Source organism: Pelophylax lessonae (assembly GCF_965119305.1).
Source record: "Pelophylax lessonae genome assembly, chromosome: 1".
Lineage (NCBI taxonomy): Eukaryota > Metazoa > Chordata > Amphibia > Anura > Ranidae > Pelophylax > Pelophylax lessonae.
Genome location: NC_138768.1, coordinates 981,248 through 1,002,734, shown reverse-complemented (window position 1 = coordinate 1,002,734; position 21,487 = coordinate 981,248). Strand labels below are relative to the sequence as shown.

The window sequence follows — 21,487 nt, the reverse complement described above, 5'->3', positions numbered from 1 at the left end:
TATGTGGACTCAGAGATGAGGTCCAGTAGATGGATTGGTGACGTATTCTACAGATGGCACAATGTAGGGAATATTCGGTAATGTATAAGGATGGATGGGTGACGTATTCTACAGATGGCACAATGTAGGGAATATTCAGTAATGTATAAGAGATGGATTGGTGACGTATCCGTACAGATGATACAATGTGTGGAATATTCGGTAATGTATAAGAGATGGATGGGTGACGTATCCGTACAGATGATACAATGTAGGGAATATTCAGTAATGTATAAGAGATGGATGGGTGACGTATCCGTACAGATGATATAATTGTGTAGAATATTCGGTAATGTATAAGAGATGGAAGCTGAAGTCTCATTATGACCCATCAATCTTCGAGCAATGGTCCCTGAATGTGGTGTCCTCTGTGATAGGTGGACTCGGAGATGAGGTCCATTAGATGGATGGGTGACTTATCCGTACAGATGGCACAATGTAGGGAATATTCAGTAATGTATAAGGATGGAAGCTGAAGTCTCATTATGACCCATCAATCTTCTAGCAATGGTCCCTGAATGTGGTCTCCTCTGTGATAGGTGGACTCGGAGCTGAGGTCCATTAGATGGATGGGTGACGTTACCCATACAGATGGCACAATGTAGGGAATATTCAGTAACGTATAAGAGATGGATGGGTGACGTATTCGTACAGATTATACAATGTGTGGATCTTTCAGCAATGTATGAGGACAGAAGTTAAACTCTTATTATGAGTCATCAGTGGAATTCTTTATTGGAGCTCATGTTTATGAATGAATGTTTTTTGACACGGCATGCCTATAAACATATCATAGATTCCTCCTTGGCTTTGTTATTTTATGGATGTCACACGTGTGTAGGGAGATGTGACATTGATGGAAATATCAATAAATAAACTTTACATTTTATATTTATCCAAACATGAAATAATTCCTCAATATGTTTCATTCTGGAAGAAGCTTTTATCATCTTCAATGAAGTTGGATCTGTCGTCCCCATAACTCATTACACATTATGGGCAGGCACTGGTCTGAGCCACAGAAATACCGAGCATGAATCAGTTCCAAATAATGAGGACAATTCTAGAGAATTGTGGGAGCATTCTGTGTAATAGCGAGTTACTGCTAGAAACACAGACTTTGTTGGAGATAATCTCTCCACTATCTAGAAATAAAGATAGGACCAAATTCTTCTATCTGTGATTCCGGTTCCTGAATTCTTTCTGGGTCTGGTCTGGGGTTAGGGTTAGGGGGATCTGCCCCATGGCTCAACCCTGAATGTTAGAAGAAGAGGCACTTAGACTTTCAAAGAAAGAAATTCCACATCCATGTTTGAGTTTCTGCTGATCATCCAGCCCATGGGTGGTCGGCTCATAATACCAGAAGATGTAGTCTATTCATCACGCAAAAACACATGATGATGTTCTCCAGCCACTATCTCTCTGGGTTGTGTGAACTGCATCTTAGGGTTACAGTTAGGGTCATTGTGTTAGGGTTACAGTTAGGGTCATTGGGTTAGGGTAATTGTGTTAGGGTCATTGTGTTAGGGTTACAGTTAGGGTCATTGTGTTAGGGTTACAGTTAGGGTCATTGTGTTAGGGTTACAGTTAGGGTCATTGGGCTAGGGTATTTGTGTTAGGGTCATTGGGTTGGGGTAATTAGGTTGGGATCATTTTTCTTAGTCCAATGTTACCCCAGACAGGTCATTTCATATCATGGGCTGCGGATACCTGGAACCATGGAACCCACCAGGACATCTGTATTGCTCATATTACAGGCAGAGCTATGTGCACTCCATTTAACATGTGACGGTGATTCAGAAACAGGAAATGCCACCATGACTGGCTGTACAGGAGCAGGGAGAGGATTATCAATGTGACAATTCAATTACTGCCACCCCAGACCTCCCAGAATGGTGGGTTCTATAAAAAAGGTTCTGTGCTCATTTTCTCTGGAGCCTACCAGACTGGCAGTGTGTGGAAGTTACCTGCAATACTTGAACCTGGCCAGGATTAGATCATACATATCATACAAGTATGGGATCATACATATCATACAAGGATGGGATCACACATATCATACGAGTAACAGATCACACATATCATACAAGGATGGGATCATACATATCATACAAGGATGGGATCACACATATCATACGAGTAACAGATCACACATATCATACAAGGATGGGATCATACATATCATACAAGGATGGGATCATACATATCATACAAGGATGGGATCATACATATCATACAAGGATGGGATCACACATATCATACAAGGATGGGATCATACATATCATACAAGGATGGGATCATACATATCATACAAGGATGGGATCATACATATCATACAAGGATGGGATCATACATATCATACGAGCATCAGATTATACATATTGTACAAGGATGGGATCATACATATCATACGAGCATCAGATTATACATATCGTACAAGGATGGGATCATACATATCATACGAGCATTAGATCATACATATCATACAAGGATGGGATCATACATATCATACGAGGATGGGATCATACATATCATACGAGCATCAGATTATACATATCGTACAAGGATGGGATCATACATATCATACGAGCATCAGATTATACATATCGTACAAGGATGGGATCATGCATATCATACGAGCATTAGATCATACATATCATACAAGGATGGGATCATACATATCATACGAGGATGGGATCATACATATCATACGAGCATCAGATCATACATATCATACAAGGATGGGATCATACATATCATACGAGGAACAGATCATACATATCAAACAAGCATCACATCATACATATCATACAATGATCAGATTATACACATCATATGAGGATCAGATCATACATATTATATCAGGATTTCCCCTCCCTGCTCCCCTGACCATAGCCTAAACGTTGCCTGCCCATAGCCTGTCCATAGCCAGACCATAGCCTGTCCATAGCCTTACTGTTGCCTGTCCATAGCCGGACTGGAGCCTATCCATAGCCCGCCCATCACGACCATAGCCTGTCCATAGCCTGACCATAGACTGTCCATAGCCTGTCCATAGTGGACCGTAGCCTGTCCATAGCCTGACAATGGCCTTTCCATAGCCTGACCGTAGCCTGCCCGTAGCCTGCCCATAGCTTGACTGTAGCCTGTCCACACCCTGACTGTAGCTTGCCCATAGCCTAACCATAGCCTGTCCGTAACCTGTCCATAGCCCGACCATAGCCCGACCATAGCCTGACCGTAGCCTGTCCATAGCCTGGTCCTGACCATAGCCTGTCTATAGCCTGACCGTAGCTTGACTGTAGCCTGTCCATAGTGTTCTGTTCTCACTACACGTATGCCCCAGGCGTATGCAGCTCAACATACAGCTAAACCTTTAATCCTGCAATAACCAGTCCTTTTGTAACTTAAGGCTTTATTCCAGAGATAGAATAGTGGTCACAGGTTACAAGTTAGAATGGAAATGCGAATAGGATTGTGAATAGGTGAAACTGTAAATAAACAGACAAAGCATACAGTCAGTATACAAACATTAACAAACATATGCATTGAGTATATAACTGACAGTTCTGAGCATACCAGCGATGCTACAAAGGGGGGTTCAGAAATCTTCCCACAGGAACCTCAGATGCTTTCTGGCTGTCTCTATGAGGTAATGGAGATTCTCCTCAGAGAAGGGTTGAACTAATATCCCGCAATAGAGTACAGGAAGTATCATAAAGTGCTGTATAACAGTCTATGTCACAGTGGCATCTTGTGGACAAAATTGGTATTACAAGTTCCAATGGAATTAATTATTAACTTATGCTGGAGGCACGACACTCCCCGCCTGGTATCATCAGATACCACTATTTATTCCTCAGGTGATAACAGCAAACTAGTTCTGAAACTGATCTGAGGAACAACTTTGTCTCCTTGATTCTCTGGATCTTGACTTCCACTTTACATGGGAGTGATGACTTGACACAATCAAGTGAGCGATGTGGTGGTGACCAGGAACTGTTAGAGGGTTTCTTGCGGTCACAGTTGTTTGAGTCACCTTTAAAGGAGCGAGCTATATGGATAAGACAAGAAATAGCTCGTACAAGTGTCTTCCATTTTGAGAATCTGGTAAATCTGTCAGATTTAAGCTGGCAGTCTGAAGTTGTAGTATGAAATGTTGAGATCTCAGGACGGATGTCAGTATCTGAGTCTGGATCTACTAGTTCAATAGTGTCACTTTTAGAAAGGGTCTGTTCTGCATCGTACAAGAATGCAGGTCCAGTAAACCATGTTGTGTCTTTCAGGTTACATGCAGCAACAGCTCTTGTAGCATGGTCTGCAGGGTTGTAGTCAGTAGGTACATAATGCCATTGTTTTGGAATGGTAGATCTCCTAATCCTCAACACTCTGTTGTTGACATAGACATAGAAACGTCTGGTCTCATTGTAGATGTAGCCTAGAACTACTTTGCTGTCTGTGTAGAGTTGAACATCCTTGAGGTCAATGTCCATCTCTGAGGCTATTAGCTCTGCTAGTTCAACAGCTAGTACTGCAGCACAAAGTTCTAGCCTAGGTATAGTATGCTCGGGGTGTGGAGCAAGCTTTGCTTTGCCCATGATGAATCCTACGTGGCATCGTGCTGTAGTGTCAACAGTCCTTAGGTAGGTCACAGCAGCTATTGCCTTGACAGAAGCATCACAGAATATGCAAAGGTTTTGACTCTGTATCTCTGTAGAAGGTACAGGAGCATATGGGCGTGAAACATGGAGATCAGATAAGACTGATAGAGAGTCCCTCCACTCTACCCAAGAGTTCCTCTTATCGAGGGGTAGTGGGGCATCCCAGTCGGATGTTTCATGAATCAAGTCTCTAAGTAAGGCTTTGCCTTGAATTGTAACAGGTGCCGCAAATCCTAATGGATTGTACAGGCTATTGATTGTAGACAAGACACCTCTGCGAGTGAAGGGTCTTTCTTCTCCATTTACTTGGAAGGTAAAGGAATCAGATTTCAAGTCCCAAGGTAGACCTAGACTGCGCAGTACAGGTAAAGAGTCTGTACCCAGATCTAAGTCCTTTAGATCACTGGAATGGTCTTGAGCAGGGAAAGCTTCCATTACCTCTTTGCTGTTAGAAGTAATCTTGTGAAGCCTGAGATTGGAACAAGCGAGCATTTCCTGCGCTCTTTTAAGAAGACAGATTGCAGACTCACTGGAAGGTAAGGATTTTAAACAGTCATCCACATTAAAGTCTTTCTCTACGAATTGTCTTGCATCTGAGTCAAACTCAAGTTCGCCTTCTTGGGCGGAATGTCTGAGTCCGTAGATAGCGACTGCAGGTGAAGGGCTATTGCCAAAGATGTGTACCCATGCGATACTCTGAGATATCTTTTGAAGGATCATTAGGAAGTTCCTGTCTTCCTCTCTGACCAAGAAACAATGGAACATCTGCTGGATGTCGGCTATGAAGGCAATAGAATCTTTGCGGAAGCGTAAGAGCACTCCCAGGAGTTTGTTATTAAGGTCTGGGCCTGTCAAGAGGACATCGTTTAAGGAGATACCCTTGTATTTGGCACTAGAGTCAAACACTACTCTGATTTGACCTGGCTTTTTGGGATGGTACACTCCGAATATAGGGAGATACCAACACTCTTCAGAGTCTTTAGGGGTGGGAGCCACCTCGACATGACCGTTCTCAAAGATCTTCCCCATGAAAGAAAAGAAATGTTCCCTCATCTCTGGCTTTCTTTGTAAATTACGTTTAAGGGAAGCAAAACGTTGTAACGCTTGTTCTTTGTTATTGGGTAAGCGTTGTCTCTGTGGTCTGAAGGGAAGAGGTGCAACCCAGCTGTTTGTGCCGTCTTTGACTAGACCTTGCTCCATTATTTCTAAGAAGAGTTTGTCTTCAATAGGCATTGCCACACGATTGTCATCTTTAGTTCTCTGAAAGACTGTGCACCCTAAATGGTCTTGGTCACTGTCACAGGCAAAGTTGTCACTAGTGAGGCTTGTGAAGGGACAAGATGAGTGGGTGGTGTAGGCTGATTCCTTAACAAGGAAATGGTTGTGGCATGGCTGGAAAAGAGAGGGACCTCCATTCTCTAGGGTATTTGTGAGCATGCTGCTAACGGAGTTAGGTTTGTGCAAGCTTCCTAGACAGACATCTCCTATGATGACCCATCCGAGGTCTAACTTCTGAGCATAAGGAGCGTTATTGGGACCATTAATTTGAGCTCTTGATTTGTGGGCTTGTAAGATATCTCTCCCGTGGAGTAGGATAATCTGAGCCTGAGGATCAAGTTCTGGTATCAGATGTGCTATGCGTTTCAAGTGTGGGTGATTAGCCGCTACATCTGGTGTAGGAATTTCAGATCTGTGATCAGGGATCTGATTGCATTCGATAAGAGTTGGCAAAGACAAGCGAGATCGCCCATCGATGGACTCGATTTGGTAGCCGGATGCTCTCCTACCAGCCGTCTCCACTATTCCTGCACAAGTTTTCAAGGAGTAGGGAATGCTGGGGCCTTTAATGCCGAACATGTCAAAGAAAGTTGAGCTGGCTAATGACTTGTTACTTTGGTCATCCAGGATTACGTAAAGCCTAATAGCTTTGTCTTTTTGGCCTGCTGGGTAGACTCTGACTAGGCAGATTTTGGAGCAGGACCTACCACCTTTGGCTCCTTTGCATATCTCTGTACATTGTGAAGTGACCTCTGGTGTAGTTGTGGTGGTGTGCTCCTCCTCCCCACCGTGCTCACTAGTGCTGAGGGTGTGTTGTAAAGTCCATGGAGCTGGCCCAGGATGTAACCCTGTGTTGTGATCTGAGCTGTCACATTCTGTGCATTTCAAACTGACCTTACAGTCCTTGGCGAGATGAGATGTTGAAGAGCAGCACCTGTAGCAGATGTGGTTCTCCTTGAGGAAGGCTTTGCGGTCCTGCGGGGTTTTCTCTCTGAAGGCTCTGCATTTTAGTAGAGGATGCGGCTTCCGATGCAAGGGACACTGCTTACCAGGATCGTTGACCTTTGTCTCTGAGTTAGAGAAGTTGGCAGACCTGTGAAAGGAACCTGGAGGAGACACATTCGTTTTGTGTACTGCTACTGGAGGTTTGCGAGGGTTAAGTCCCACAGGAGCGGCACACAACAGTGTAAAATCAAAACTTGGATAATTTCTTGTTTTAGCTTGCTGGCACACAAAGTCCACAAAAACAGAAAAGGGAGGGAATGGAACATCATGCTGTCTTTTATATCGGGATCCGTGTGTAATCCACTGCTCTTGCAAGTTATAGGGTAACCTTTGCACAATGGGGTTGACACCTCTGGCTGTGTCAAGGAATGCAAGTCCTTGTAAGTCTCTCTCAGATTTAGCTACTTGAAGTTCCATTAACAAGTCACTTAACTCTCTAAGTTTATGGTAGGCTTTGCTAGGTATTCTGGGAAAGTTATCAAGTCTTTTGAATAATGCATTTTCTACTGCTTCTGCTGAACCATAACACTCATCAAGTCTATCCCAGATTGTTCTAAGACCAGTGTCTGGGTAGTTTATATTGCATATGCAGATGATTGCACTGGCAGGGTAGCAGGCCTCTGTATAGTCTCTGTCCTAAATCCCACTTGCTGGAAGCCGCTGTTTCACTGTTCTGTTCTCACTACACGTATGCCCCAGGCGTATGCAGCTCAACATACAGCTAAACCTTTAATCCTACAATAACCAGTCCTTTTGTAACTTAAGGCTTTATTCCAGAGATAGAATAGTGGTCACAGGTTACAAGTTAGAATGGAAATGCGAATAGGATTGTGAATAGGTGAAACTGTAAATAAACAGACAAAGCATACAGTCAGTATACAAACATTAACAAACATATGCATTGAGTATATAACTGATAGTTCTGAGCATACCAGCGATGCTACAAAGGGGGGTTCAGAAATCTTCCCACAGGAACCTCAGATGCTTTCTGGCTGTCTCTATGAGGTAATGGAGATTCTCCTCAGAGAAGGGTTGAACTAATATCCCGCAATAGAGTACAGGAAGTATCATAAAGTGCTGTATAACAGTCTATGTCACAGTGGCATCTTGTGGACAAAATTGGTATTACAAGTTCCAATGGAATTAATTATTTCCTTATGCTGGAGGCACGACACATAGCCTGACCGTAGCCTGCCCATAGCCTGTCCATAGCCTGTCCATAGCCTGTCCATAGCCTGTCCATAGCCTGTCATGGAGGAGTATGAGCATTTCCGGTTCATGGCACAGGAAGCCATGTCCAGCCCTTTAAATTTATATATTTGGCAATTCTTTTGATAATAAGCATATTCATAATTGAAGTTTGCCCCCTTTTTTACATCGGGATATTCTTGATCTTAGCACCCTAGAGGTTTGCATATTTAACATCTTGCAGACACTAGGGGTATTTTCCAACAATTTACTGACGTTTCCCTTCCTGGGTTACAGTCAGTGCTGATATCCTGGATTGCTAAACCGGTGTAACGTTAGAATTCCATACCTCGTTAGATTTCCATACCCTCGTCACTTCCTGTCTGAAACAGCTGAGCAGCGTAACAGTGCGCATGCTCAGAGCCCCGAAAACACCATTGAACAGCTGTGAAGTAGAGGAGTGCGCATCACGGCACTGTGTGTAATGTTACACTTGCGGCGGTTACCTAAAAACAGTTCGGCTGCAACATCAATCATCTCCTCTGCTATCCCTGTCACCTCCCTGATGTCGGCTAGTAAATATAAAAGCGGCGGCGGGTGTATGAATTCGAAATGACGGAGATCTCGGCTTCCGTGATGCGCTTTTATATTTATTAGCCGAGATGAGGGAAGTGAGAGGGGAAGGAGAGGAGATGATTCATGTTGCAGAGGAGCTGTTTTAATGTAATCGCGGCAAGTGTAAGTACCGTGAGAAATCCATACCCTCCGTAGGTGCACCGGAAGTGACGAGGGTATGGTTTTCTCATGGGTATGGTTTTTTCACGGAACACCGGAAGTGGAATGAGTACATCCGGTTCATGAAACCGGAAGTGATGTCATCAGACTTCCGGAACGCCGCAGCTAGACCAGATTTGCACATTACATGCGGCTATTTAAACATGGAGGTTGACAGCGCGCCTTTATGCTCCAGTCCCAGTAGATGACCCCTTGTGTGGAAACGCGTTGGAAGGAGCTGGTCGCGCTGTCATTTTGTCACGTTACCGTTCTGCAGACGGCCGTGACGTTCTTCAGCTTGTTGCATCTTTTTAACTTGGATTGCTGTAAGTGTATTTGCCTTTATTAAATTTGGTTTAAAGGATAATGCACTATTAGTCCCTTTCTTTCTTTTGGGAATGCATCTTTGGGCCATTTCATCTTGAGCCGCACCAAGTGTTTTTTGGATGCTGTGGGTGGATGTGATCTGGAGGATCCTCAAGGAGAGTTCTCCACGTCTTCAGTCCTGCTAACACGGGATCATCTACCTCCATCATCTCTGGTAAGAGTCCATCTTTATCACTGGGCGTTATTTTATTATCACATTGTCACGTTTATTTGGAGGCTCTGTTTTGTTGGTAAGAGGCCATTCACTACGTTGGAATTTGAACACAGTCACCATTAAAGTGTGGACTCACCACTGAACATATTACTTACACATGTTTGATTATGGACTTTATTGATGAACTGTATTTTGTTTACACATTATTCTGAAGTCCTCCAATTTTGTGCACTATTTTTGCACCTACAAGATTTTATTGTTTTACGCATCAATATTGTTGGTTTACTATTGAAGCGCATTACTATCCACTTTCACTTCTTCATACACATCATATGAGGATCCGATCATACATATTATATCAGGATTTCCACTCCCTGCTCCCCTGACCATAGCCTAAATGTAGCCTGACCATAGCCTGTCCATAGTCTGACCGTAGCCTGTCCATAGTCTGACCGTAGCCTGACCGTAGACTGACCATAGCCTGACCGTAGACTGTCCATAGCCTGACTGTAGCCTGTCCATAGTCTGACCATAGCCTGACCATAGCCTGTCCATAGTCTGACCGTAGCCTGTCCATAGCCTGACCGTAGCCTGTGCATAGCCTGACCGTAGACTTACCATAGCCTGTCCATAGCCTGACCGTAGCCTGACCATAGCCTGTCCATAGCCTGACCATAGCCTGTCCATAGTGGACTGTAGCCTGTCCATAGCCTGACAATAGCCTTTCCATAGCCTGACCGTAGCCTGTCCATAGCCTGCCTGTAGCCTGACCGTAGACTGACCATAGCCTGACCGTAGACTGTCCATAGCCTGACTGTAGCCTGTCCATAGCCTGACTGTAGCCTGTCCATAGCCGGACTGGAGCCTATCCATAGCCTGACCATAGCCTGTCCATAGCCTGACCGTAGCCTGTCCATAGCTTGACCGTAGCCTGTCCATAGCCTGACCGTAGACTGACCATAGCCTGTCCATAGCCTGTCCATAGCCTGACTGTAGCCTGTCCTTAGCCGGACTGGAGCCTATCCATAGCCCGCCCATAGCTTGACCATTGCCTGTCCATAGCCAGACCATAGCCTGTCCATAGTGGACTGTAGCCTGTCCATAGCCTGACCATAGCCTGACCATAGCCTTACCATAGCCTGACCATAGCCTGACCATAGCCTGCCCATAGCCTGCCCATAGCCTGACTATAGCCTGTCCATAGCCTGTCCATAGCCTGACTGTAGCCTGTCCATAGCCTGTCCATAGCCGGACTGTACCCTGTCCAAATCATTTTATGTGTGACATAAATCTCCTCCGATGACATCATTACCAATAATAATCTTTACCATCCGCTCCACATGTGTCTTGCCATGTATGAGATCCACTCAGCCAACTGGCACTGCAGGAAATGACTCAGCCAATAAATAGAGCCGTGCAAAAACAACAACCGCAGGTCAGGGAGGGGTTAATGGGACACCTCAGGGCGACACCTGTGCAGATGTGGAGTTGATTTACTACCATAAAAATCCTGAATAATAATATAAATCCTGAATAATAATAATAAATATAAATCCTGAATAATAATAATAAATATAAATCCTGAATAATAATAATAAATATAAATCCTGAATAATAATAATAAATATAAATCCTGAACAATAATAATAATTCTATATATTCTGAATAATAATAATAAATATAAATCCTGAATAATAATAATAATAACACACAGTGTGCTGCTAATTCTCCCCAGCTGGATGGACGGAGTATTCGGCTCTGCCCAGTCCCCGATCCCTACACCACTTGCAGAATAATAATACATCAATGGGTGGAGACGTGACGCACGGCACACCCAACTCCACACTTTATAGTCTCTCTCCTTCCTTCACTGTGTATAGAGAACGCTGACACCAAGCTACACTGACACCAACAGCACTGACACCAAGCTACACTGACACCAACAGCACTGACACCAAGCTACACTGACACCAACAGCACTGACACCAACAGCACTGACACCCACAGCACTGACACCCACAGCACTGACACCCACAGCACTGACACCCACAGCACTGACACCAAGCTACACTGACACCCACAGCACTGACACCCACAGCACTGACACCCACAGCACTGACACCAAGCTACACTGGCACCAACAGCACTGACACCAACAGCACTGACACCCAGTGACACCCACAGCACTGACACCCACAGCACTGACACCCACAGCACTGACACCAAGCTACACTGACACCCACAGCACTGACACCCACAGCACTGACACCCACAGCACTGACACCCACTGACACCCACAGCACTGACACCCACAGCACTGACACCCACTGACACCCTGTCCCTGCACTGACTGACACCCAGGTAGTGTAATGCCCAGGTACACAATAACACACAGGTGAAATATACAGCCCCCCCCCCACACTTCACCATGGGGAGTCATCTTCATCCTCTTCTTCTCCTCCTCCCCCTCCTCATCTCCGCTCTCACCAACAAGGAGAAGAAACTGATTGTGGAGAAACACAACTTCTACCGATCCGAGACCGACCCCCCCGCCGCCAACATGAGGGCACTGGTGAGATACAGCGCTGCCGTATATTCATAGTGTGTGACTGTGGGGGAGGGGAGATTAGAGTGTAAGTTCCTCTGGTACAGAGACTGATGTGACGGTGGAGGAGGGGACATTAGAGTGTAAGCTCCTCTGGTACAGAGACTGATGTGACGGTGGTGGAGGAGGGGAGATTAGAGTGTAAGCTCCTCTGGTACAGAGACTGATGTGACTGTGGGGAAGGGGAGATTAGAGTGTAAGCTCCTCTGGTACAGAGACTGATGTGACTGTGGGGGAGGGGACATTAGAGTGTAAGCTCCTCTGGTACAGAGACTGATGTGACGGTGGAGGAGGGGAGATTAGAGTGTAAGCTCCTCTGGTACAGAGACTGATGTGACTGTGGGGGAGGGGACATTAGAGTGTAAGCTCCTCTGGTACAGAGACTGATGTGACGGTGGAGGAGGGGAGATTAGAGTGTAAGCTCCTCTGGTACAGAGACTGATGTGACTGTGGGGAAGGGGAGATTAGAGTGTAAGCTCCTCTGGTACAGAGACTAATGTGACGGTGGAGGAGGGGACATTAGAGTGTAAGCTCCTCTGGTACAGAGACTGATGTGACTGTGGGGGGAGGGGACATTAGAGTGTAAGCTCCTCTGGTACAGAGACTGATGTGACGGTGGAGGAGGGGACATTAGAGTGTAAGCTCCTCTGGTACAGAGACTGATGTGACTGTGGGGGAGATTAGAGTGTAAATTCCTCTGGTACAGAGACTGCTGTGACTGCGGGGGAGGGGACATTAGAGTGTAAGCTCCTCTGGTACAGAGACTGATGTGACTGTGGGGGGAGGGGACATTAGAGTGTAAGCTCCTCTGGTACAGAGACTGATGTGACTGCGGGGGAGGGGACATTAGAGTGTAAGCTCCTCTGGTACAGAGACTGATGTGACTGTGGGGGAGGGGACATTAGAGTGTAAGCTCCTCTGGTACAAAGACTGATGTGACTGTGGGGGAGGGGACATTAGAGTGTAAGCTCCTCTGGTACAGAGACTAATGTGACGGTGGGGAAGGGGAGATTAGAGTGTAAGCTCCTCTGGTACAAAGACTGATGTGACTGTGGGGGAGGGGACATTAGAGTGTAAGCTCCTCTGGTACAGAGACTGATGTGACGGTGGAGGAGGGGAGATTAGAGTGTAAGCTCCTCTGGTACAGAGACTGATGTGACTGTGGGGAGGGGACATTAGAGTGTAAGCTCCTCTGGTACAGAGACTAATGTGACGGTGGAGGAGGGGACATTAGAGTGTAAGCTCCTCTGGTACAGAGACTGATGTGACTGTGGGGGAGATTAGAGTGTAAGCTCCTCTGGTACAGAGACTTATGTGACTGTGGGGGAGGGGACATTAGAGTGTAAGTTCCTCTGGTACAGAGACTGATGTGACTGCGGGGGAGGGGACATTAGAGTGTAAGCTCCTCTGGTACAGAGACTGATGTGACTGTGGGGAGAGGGGACATTAGAGTGTAAGCTCCTCTGGTACAGAGACTGATGTGACTGCGGGGGAGGGGACATTAGAGTGTAAGCTCCTCTGGTACAGAGACTGATGTGACTGTGGGGGAGGGGACATTAGAGTGTAAGCTCCTCTGGTACAGAGACTAATGTGACGGTGGAGGAGGGGAGATTAGAGTGTAAGCTCCTCTGGTACAGAGAATGATGTGACGGTGGAGGAGGGGAGATTAGAGTGTAAGTTCCTCTGGTACAGAGACTGATGTGACTGCGGGGGAGGGGACATTAGAGTGTAAGCTCCTCTGGTACAGAGACTGATGTGACTGCGGGGGAGGGGACATTAGAGTGTAAGCTCCTCTGGTACAGAGACTAATGTGACGGTGGAGGAGGGGACATTAGAGTGTAAGCTCCTCTGGTACAGAGACTAATGTGACGGTGGAGGAGGGGAGATTAGAGTGTAAGCTCCTCTGGTACAGAGACTGATGTGATTGGCTCAGTGATCTCTGTACAGCGCTGTGGCATATGTTGGTGTTATAGGAATCTTATTGTATAGAAATGTGTGAGATTGTTGCGGGATTGGGGAAAGTCGGAACGCGTATCTCTGGGGATCAGCGAAGATTCGTGTCTGTCAGTGTATGACGTGTTCTGTGTGCTGATGTCTTATTGGTCATTCTCTGTATATTGATACAATAAGATACATCTGTGAATCAATCAACCAATCCATCAATCAATAATCCGATACTGAGAGCCTCACTGGTATTGATCTGTGATACAAAACATTCCAATTATTCCAGAAACAAGAAAAAAACTGCAACAAAATCTTCCTAGAATTCTGATAAATATTCAGTCCATATAATCCCAAAACTTCCATCTGTAGAGAATTGGTTGTATCTTCAACTAGAAAAATCCCAATAAAGGAAGAAAACCAAAAACTCTTCTTGTGTTAATATCACCCCCTCCCCCGTGTGCAATCCTTTCCCGCAGGTACACACCAGAGACCCATGGTGCAGCGACTCGGCCCCCCTCCCCCCCTCCCTCTTCCCGTCCTCCTCCTGACCCCTATTCCAGGCTGAACCCTGATCCAGGTATTCTCTACTAACCGCTGAATCCGGGTTCCCAACCTGGCCAGCAGGGGGCTGTTGGGGGGAGCTGTGCAGACACGGTTTACACCATCCATGCTGAGAGAGGCCAGGGCTCCGTCCTTCACTCAGTACGTCAGTGGAAGGGATATTTTACTTCTCTTCACCAAGAATCCTTTAGGCATGTCTGTGGACATCAGAGCGGCCCAAAGGGCAATTGCCCCCCTACCCCATGGCCCAGTCCTCCCCTTGTCCCACATCTGTCAGATCCTCAGGTTCCCGATGTCCCACATCTGTCAGATCCTCAGGTTCCCGATGTCCCACATCTGTCAGATCCTCAGGTTCCCGATGTCCCACATCTGTCAGATCCTCAGGTTCCCGATGTCCCACATCTGTCAGATCCTCAGGTTCCCGATGTCCCACATCTGTCACATCCTCAGGTTCCCGATGTCCCACATCTGTCAGATCCTCAGGTTCCCGATGTCCCACATTTGTCACATCCTCAGGTTCCCGATGTCCCACATCTGTCAGATCCTCAGGTTCCCGATGTCCTACATCTGTCACATCCTCAGGTTCCCGATGTCCTACATCTGTCACATCCTCAGGTTCCCGATGTCCCACATCTGTCAGATCCTCAGGTTCCCGATGTCCCACATTTGTCACATCCTCAGGTTCCCGATGTCCTACATCTGTCACATCCTCAGGTTCCCGATGTCCTACATCTGTCACATCCTCAGGTTCCCGATGTCCCACATCTGTCAGATCCTCAGGTTCCCGATGTCTAATATCTGTCACATCCTCAGGTTCCCGATGTCTAATATCTGTCACATCTTCAGGTTCCCGATGTCCCACATCTTCTCAGATCCTCAGGTTCCTGATGTCCTACATCTGTCAGATCCTCAGGTTCCCGATGTCCCACATCTGTCAGATCCTCAGGTTCCCGATGTCCTACATCTGTCAGATCCTCAGGTTCCCGATGTCCCACATTTGTCACATCCTCAGGTTCCCGATGTCCCACATCTGTCACATCCTCAGGTTCCCGATGTCGTACATCTGTCAGATCCTCAGGTTCCCGATGTCCCACATCTGTCACATCCTCAGGTTCCCGATGTCTAATATCTGTCACATCTTCAGGTTCCCGATGTCTAATATCTGTCACATCTTCAGGTTCCCGATGTCCCACATCTGTCAGATCCTCAGGTTCCTGATGTCCTACATCTGTCACATCCTCAGGTTCCCGATGTCCTACATCTGTCACATCCTCAGGTTCCCGATGTCCCACATTTGTCACATCCTCAGGTTCCCGATGTCCCACATCTGTCAGATCCTCAGGTTCCTGATGTCCTACATCTGTCACATCCTCAGGTTCCCGATGTCCCACATCTGTCACATCCTCAGGTTCCCGATGTCCCACATTTGTCACATCCTCAGGTTCCCGATGTCCCACATCTGTCACATCGTCAGGTTCCCGATGTCCCACATCTGTCACATCCTCAGGTTCCCGATGTCTCATATCTGTCACATCTTCAGGTTCCCGATGTCCCACATCTGTCACATCCTCAGGTTCCCGATGTCCCACATCTGTCACATCCTCAGATTCCCGATGTCCCAGATCTGTCACATCCTCAGGTTCCCGATGTCTCATATCTGTCAGATCCTCAGGTTCCTGATGTCCCACATCTGTCACATCTTCAGGTTCCCGATGTCCCACATCTGTCAGATCCTCAGGTTCCTGATGTCCCACATCTGTCACATCCTCAGGTTCCCGATGTCCCACATCTGTCACATCTTCAGGTTCCCGATGTCCCACATCTGTCACATCTTCAGGTTCCCGATGTCCCACATCTGTCACATCCTCAGGTTCCTGATGTCCCACATCTGTCAGATCCTCAGGTTCCCGATGTCCCACATCTGTCAGATCCTCAGGCTCCCGATATCCCACATCTGTCAGATCCTCAGGTTCCCGATGTCCCACATCTGTCACATCCTCAGGTTCCCCATGTCCCACATGTGTCAGATCCTCAGGTTCCCGATGTCCCACATCAGTCACATCCTCAGGTAACCGATGTCCCACATCTGTCAGATCCTCAGGTTCCCGATGTCTCACATCTATCAGATCCTCAGGTTCCCGATGTCCCACATCTGTCAGATCCTCGGTTTCCCGATGTCCCACATCTGTCACAACCTCAGGTTCCCGATGTCTCATATCTATCACATCCTCAGGTTCCCGATGTCCCACATCTGTCACATCTTCAGGTTCCCGATGTCCCACATCTGTCAGATCCTCAGGTTCCCGATGTCCTACATCTGTCACATCCTCAGGTTCCCGATGTCCCACATCTGTCAGATCCTCAGGCTCCCGATGTCCCACATTTGTCAGATCCTCAGGTTCCCGATGTCCCACATCTGTCACATCCTCAGGTTCCCGATGTCCTACATCTGTCAGATCCTCAGGTTCCCGATGTCTCACATCTGTCAGATCCTCAGGTTCCTGATGTCCCACATCTGTCACATCCTCAGGTTCCCGATGTCCCACATCTGTCAGAGCCTCAGGTTCCCGATGTTCCACATCTGTCACATCCTCAGGTTCCCGATGTCCCACATCTGTCACATCCTCAGGTTCCCGATGTCCCACATCTGTCACATCCTCAGGTTCCCGATGTCCTACATCTGTCAGATCCTCAGGTTCCCGATGTCTCACATCTGTCAGATCCTCAGGTTCCCGATGTCCCACATCTGTCACATCCTCAGTTTCCCGATGTCCCACATCTGTCAGATCCTCAGGTTCCCGATGTCTCACATCTGTCAGATCCTCAGGTTCCCGATGTCCCACATCTGTCACATCCTCAGTTTCCCGATGTCCCACATCTGTCAGATCCTCAGGTTCCCGATGTCTCACATCTGTCAGATCCTCAGGTTCCCGATGTCCCACATCTGTCACATCTTCAGGTTCCCGATGTCCCACATCTGTCAGATCCTCAGGCTCCCGATGTCCCACATCTGTCACATCCTCAGGTTCCCGATGTCCCACATCTGTCACATCCTCAGGTTCCCGATGTCCCACATCTGTCACATCTTCAGGTTCCCGATGTCCCACATCTGTCAGATCCTCAGGTTCCCGATGTCCCACATCTATCAGATCCTCAGGTTCCCGATATCCCACATCTATCAGATCCTCAGGTTCCTGATGTCCCAGATCTGTCTGATCCTCAGGTTCCCGATGTCCCACATCTGTCAGATCCTCAGGTTCCCGATGTCCCACATCTGTCAGATCGTCAGGTTCCCGATGTCCCACATCTGTCACATCTTCAGGTTCCCGATGTCCCACATCTGTCACATCCTCAGGTTCCTGATGTCCCACATCTGTCAGATCCTCAGGTTCCCGATGTCCCACATCTGTCACATCCTCAGGTTCCCGATGTCCCACATCTGTCAGATACTCAGGTTCCTGATGTCCCACATCTGTCACATCCTCAGGTTCCCGATGTCCCACATCTGTCAGATCCTCAGGTTCCCGATGTCCCACATCTGTCAGATCCTCAGGTTCCTGATGTCCCACATCTGTCACATCCTCAGGTTCCCGATGTCCCACATCTGTCAGAGCCTCAGGTTCCCGATGTTCCACATCTGTCACATCCTCAGGTTCCCGATGTCCCACATCTGTCAGATCCTCAGGTTCCCGATGTCCCACATCTGTCACATCCTCAGGTTCCCGATGTCCCACATCTGTCAGATCCTCAGGTTCCCGATGTCCTACATCTGTCAGATCCTCAGGTTCCCAATGTCTCACATCTGTCAGATCCTCAGGTTCCCGATGTCCCACATCTGTCAGATCCTCAGGTTCCCGATGTCCCACATCTGTCAGATCCTCAGGTTCCCGATGTCCCACATCTGTCACATCTTCAGGTTCCCGATGTCCCACATCTGTCACATCCTCAGGTTCCTGATGTCCCACATCTGTCAGATCGTCAGGTTCCCAATGTCCCACATCTGTCAGATCCTCAGGTTCCCGATGTCCCACATCTGTCACATCCTCAGGTTCCCGATGTCCCACATCTGTCAGATACTCAGGTTCCCGATGTCCCACATCTGTCACATCCTCAGGTTCCCGATGTCCCACATCTGTCAGATCCTCAGGTTCCCGATGTCCCACATCTGTCAGATCCTCAGGTTCCCGATGTCCCACATCTGTCACATCCTCAGGTAACCGATGTCCCACATCTGTCAGATCCTCAGGCTCCCGATATCCCACATCTGTCAGATCCTCAGGTTCCCGATGTCCCACATCTGTCAGATCCTCAGGTTCCCGATGTCCTACATCTGTCAGATCCTCAGGTTCCCGATGTCTCACATCTGTCAGATCCTCAGGTTCCTGATGTCCCACATCTGTCACATCCTCAGGTTCCCGATGTCCCACATCTGTCAGAGCCTCAGGTTCCCGATGTTCCACATCTGTCACATCCTCAGGTTCCCGATGTCCCACATCTGTCAGATCCTCAGGTTCCCGATGTCCCACATCTGTCACATCCTCAGGTTCCCGATGTCCCACATCTGTCAGATCCTCAGGTTCCCGATGTCCCACATCTGTCAGATCCTCAGGTTCCCGATGTCCCACATCTGTCAGATCCTCAGGTTCCCAATGTCTCACATCTGTCAGATCCTCAGGTTCCCGATGTCCCACATCTGTCAGATCCTCAGGTTCCTGATGTCCCACATCTGTCACATCTTCAGTTTCCCGATGTCCCACATCTGTCAGATCCTCAGGTTCCCGATGTCCCACATCTGTCAGATCCTCAGGTTCCTGATGTCCCACAACCGTCAGATCCTCAGGTTCCCGATGTCCCACATCTGTCACATCCTCAGGTTCCCGATGTCCTACATCTGTCAGATCCTCAGGTTCCCGATGTTCCACATCTGTCAGATCCTCAGGTTCCCGATGTCCCACATCTGTCAGATCCTCAGGTTCCCGATGTCCCACATCTGTCAGATCCTCAGGTTCCCGATGTCCCACATCTGTCAGATCCTCAGGCTCCCGATGTCCCACATCTGTCACATCCTCAGGTTCCCGATGTCCCACATCTGTCACATCCTCAGGTTCCCGATGTCCCACATCTGTCAGATCCTCAGGCTCCCGATGTCCCACATCTGTCACATCCTCAGGTTCCCAATGTCCCACATCTGTCAGATCCTCAGGCTCCCAATGTCCCACATCTGTCAGATCCTCAGGTTCCCGATGTCCCACATCTGTCAGATCCTCAGGTTCCCGATGTCCCACATCTGTCAGATCCTCAGTTTCCCGATGTCCCACATCTGTCAGATCCTCAGGTTCCCGATGTCCCACATCTGTCAGATACTCAGGTTCCTGATGTCCCACATCTGTCAGATCCTCAGGTTCCCGATGTCCCACATCTGTCACATCCTCAGGTTCCCGATGTCCTACATCTGTCAGATCCTCAGGCTCCCAATGTCCCACATCTGTCAGATCCTCAGGTTCCCGATGTCCCACATCTGTCAGATCCTCAGGTTCCCGATGTCCCACATCTGTCAGATCCTCAGTTTCCCGATGTCCCACATCTGTCAGATCCTCAGGTTCCCGATGTCCCACATCTGTCACATCCTCAGGTTCCCGATGTCCTACATCTGTCAGATCCTCAGGCTCCCAATGTCCCACATCTGTCAGATCCTCAGGTTCCCGATGTCCCACATCTGTCAGATCCTCAGGTTCCCGATGTCCCACATCTGTCAGATCCTCAGTTTCCCGATGTCCTACATCTGTCAGATCCTCAGGCTCCCAATGTCCCACATCTGTCAGATCCTCAGGTTCCCGATGTCCCACATCTGTCAGATCCTCAGGTTCCTGATGTCCCACATCTGTCAGATCCTCAGGTTCCCGATGTCCCACATCTGTCACATCCTCAGGTTCCCGATGTCCTACATCTGTCAGATCCTCAGGTTCCTGATGTCCCACATCTGTCACATCCTCAGGTTCCCGATGTCCCACATCTGTCACATCCTCAGGTTCCCGATGTCCTACATCTGTCACATCCTCAGGTTCCCGATGTCCCACATCTGTCAGATCCTCAGGCTCCCGATGTCCCACATCTGTCACATCCTCAGGTTCCCAATGTCCCACATCTGTCAGATCCTCAGGCTCCCAATGTCCCACATCTGTCAGATCCTCAGGTTCCCGATGTCCCACATCTGTCAGATCCTCAGGTTCCCGATGTCCCACATCTGTCAGATCCTCAGTTTCCCGATGTCCCACATCTGTCACATCTTCAGGTTCCCGATGTCCCACATCTGTCAGATCCTCAGGCTCCCGATGTCCCACATCTGTCCGATCCTCAGGTTCCCGATGTCCTACATCTGTCAGATCCTCAGGTTCCCAATGTCCCACATCTGTCAGATCCTCAGGTTCCCGATGTCCTACATCTGTCACATCCTCAGGTTCCCGATGTCCCACATTTGTCAGATCCTCAGGTTCCCGATGTCTCACATCTGTCAGATCCTCAGGTTCCCGATGTCCCACATCTGTCACATCCTCAGGTTCCCGATGTCCCACATCTGTCACATCCTCAGGTTCCCGATGTCCCACATCTGTCACATCCTCAGGTTCCCGATGTCCCACATCTGTCACATCCTCAGTTTCCCGATGTCCCACATCTGTCACATCCTCAGTTTCCCGATGTCCCACATCTGTCAGATCCTCAGGTTCCCGATGTCCCACATCTGTCACATCTTCAGTTTCCCGATGTCCCACATCTGTCACATCTTCAGTTTCCCGATGTCCCACATCTGTCAGATCCTCAGGTTCCTGATGTCCCACATCTGTCAGATCCTCAGGTTCCCGATGTCCCACATCTGTCCGATCCTCAGGTTCC

General features: G+C 47.9%; 1 pseudogene across 1 annotated transcript in view; it reads left to right on the top strand.

Annotated features, from left to right (window-relative positions):
- The first annotated feature begins 11,927 nt into the window (after positions 1-11,927).
- Positions 11,928-21,487, top strand: part of LOC309543142 — a 112,274-nt pseudogene continuing 102,714 nt past the window's right edge. The window contains exon 1 of the transcript XR_014226120.1: positions 11,928-12,058. The product of XR_014226120.1 is annotated as an uncharacterized misc_RNA (transcript). The remainder of the gene's footprint in view (positions 12,059-21,487) is intronic.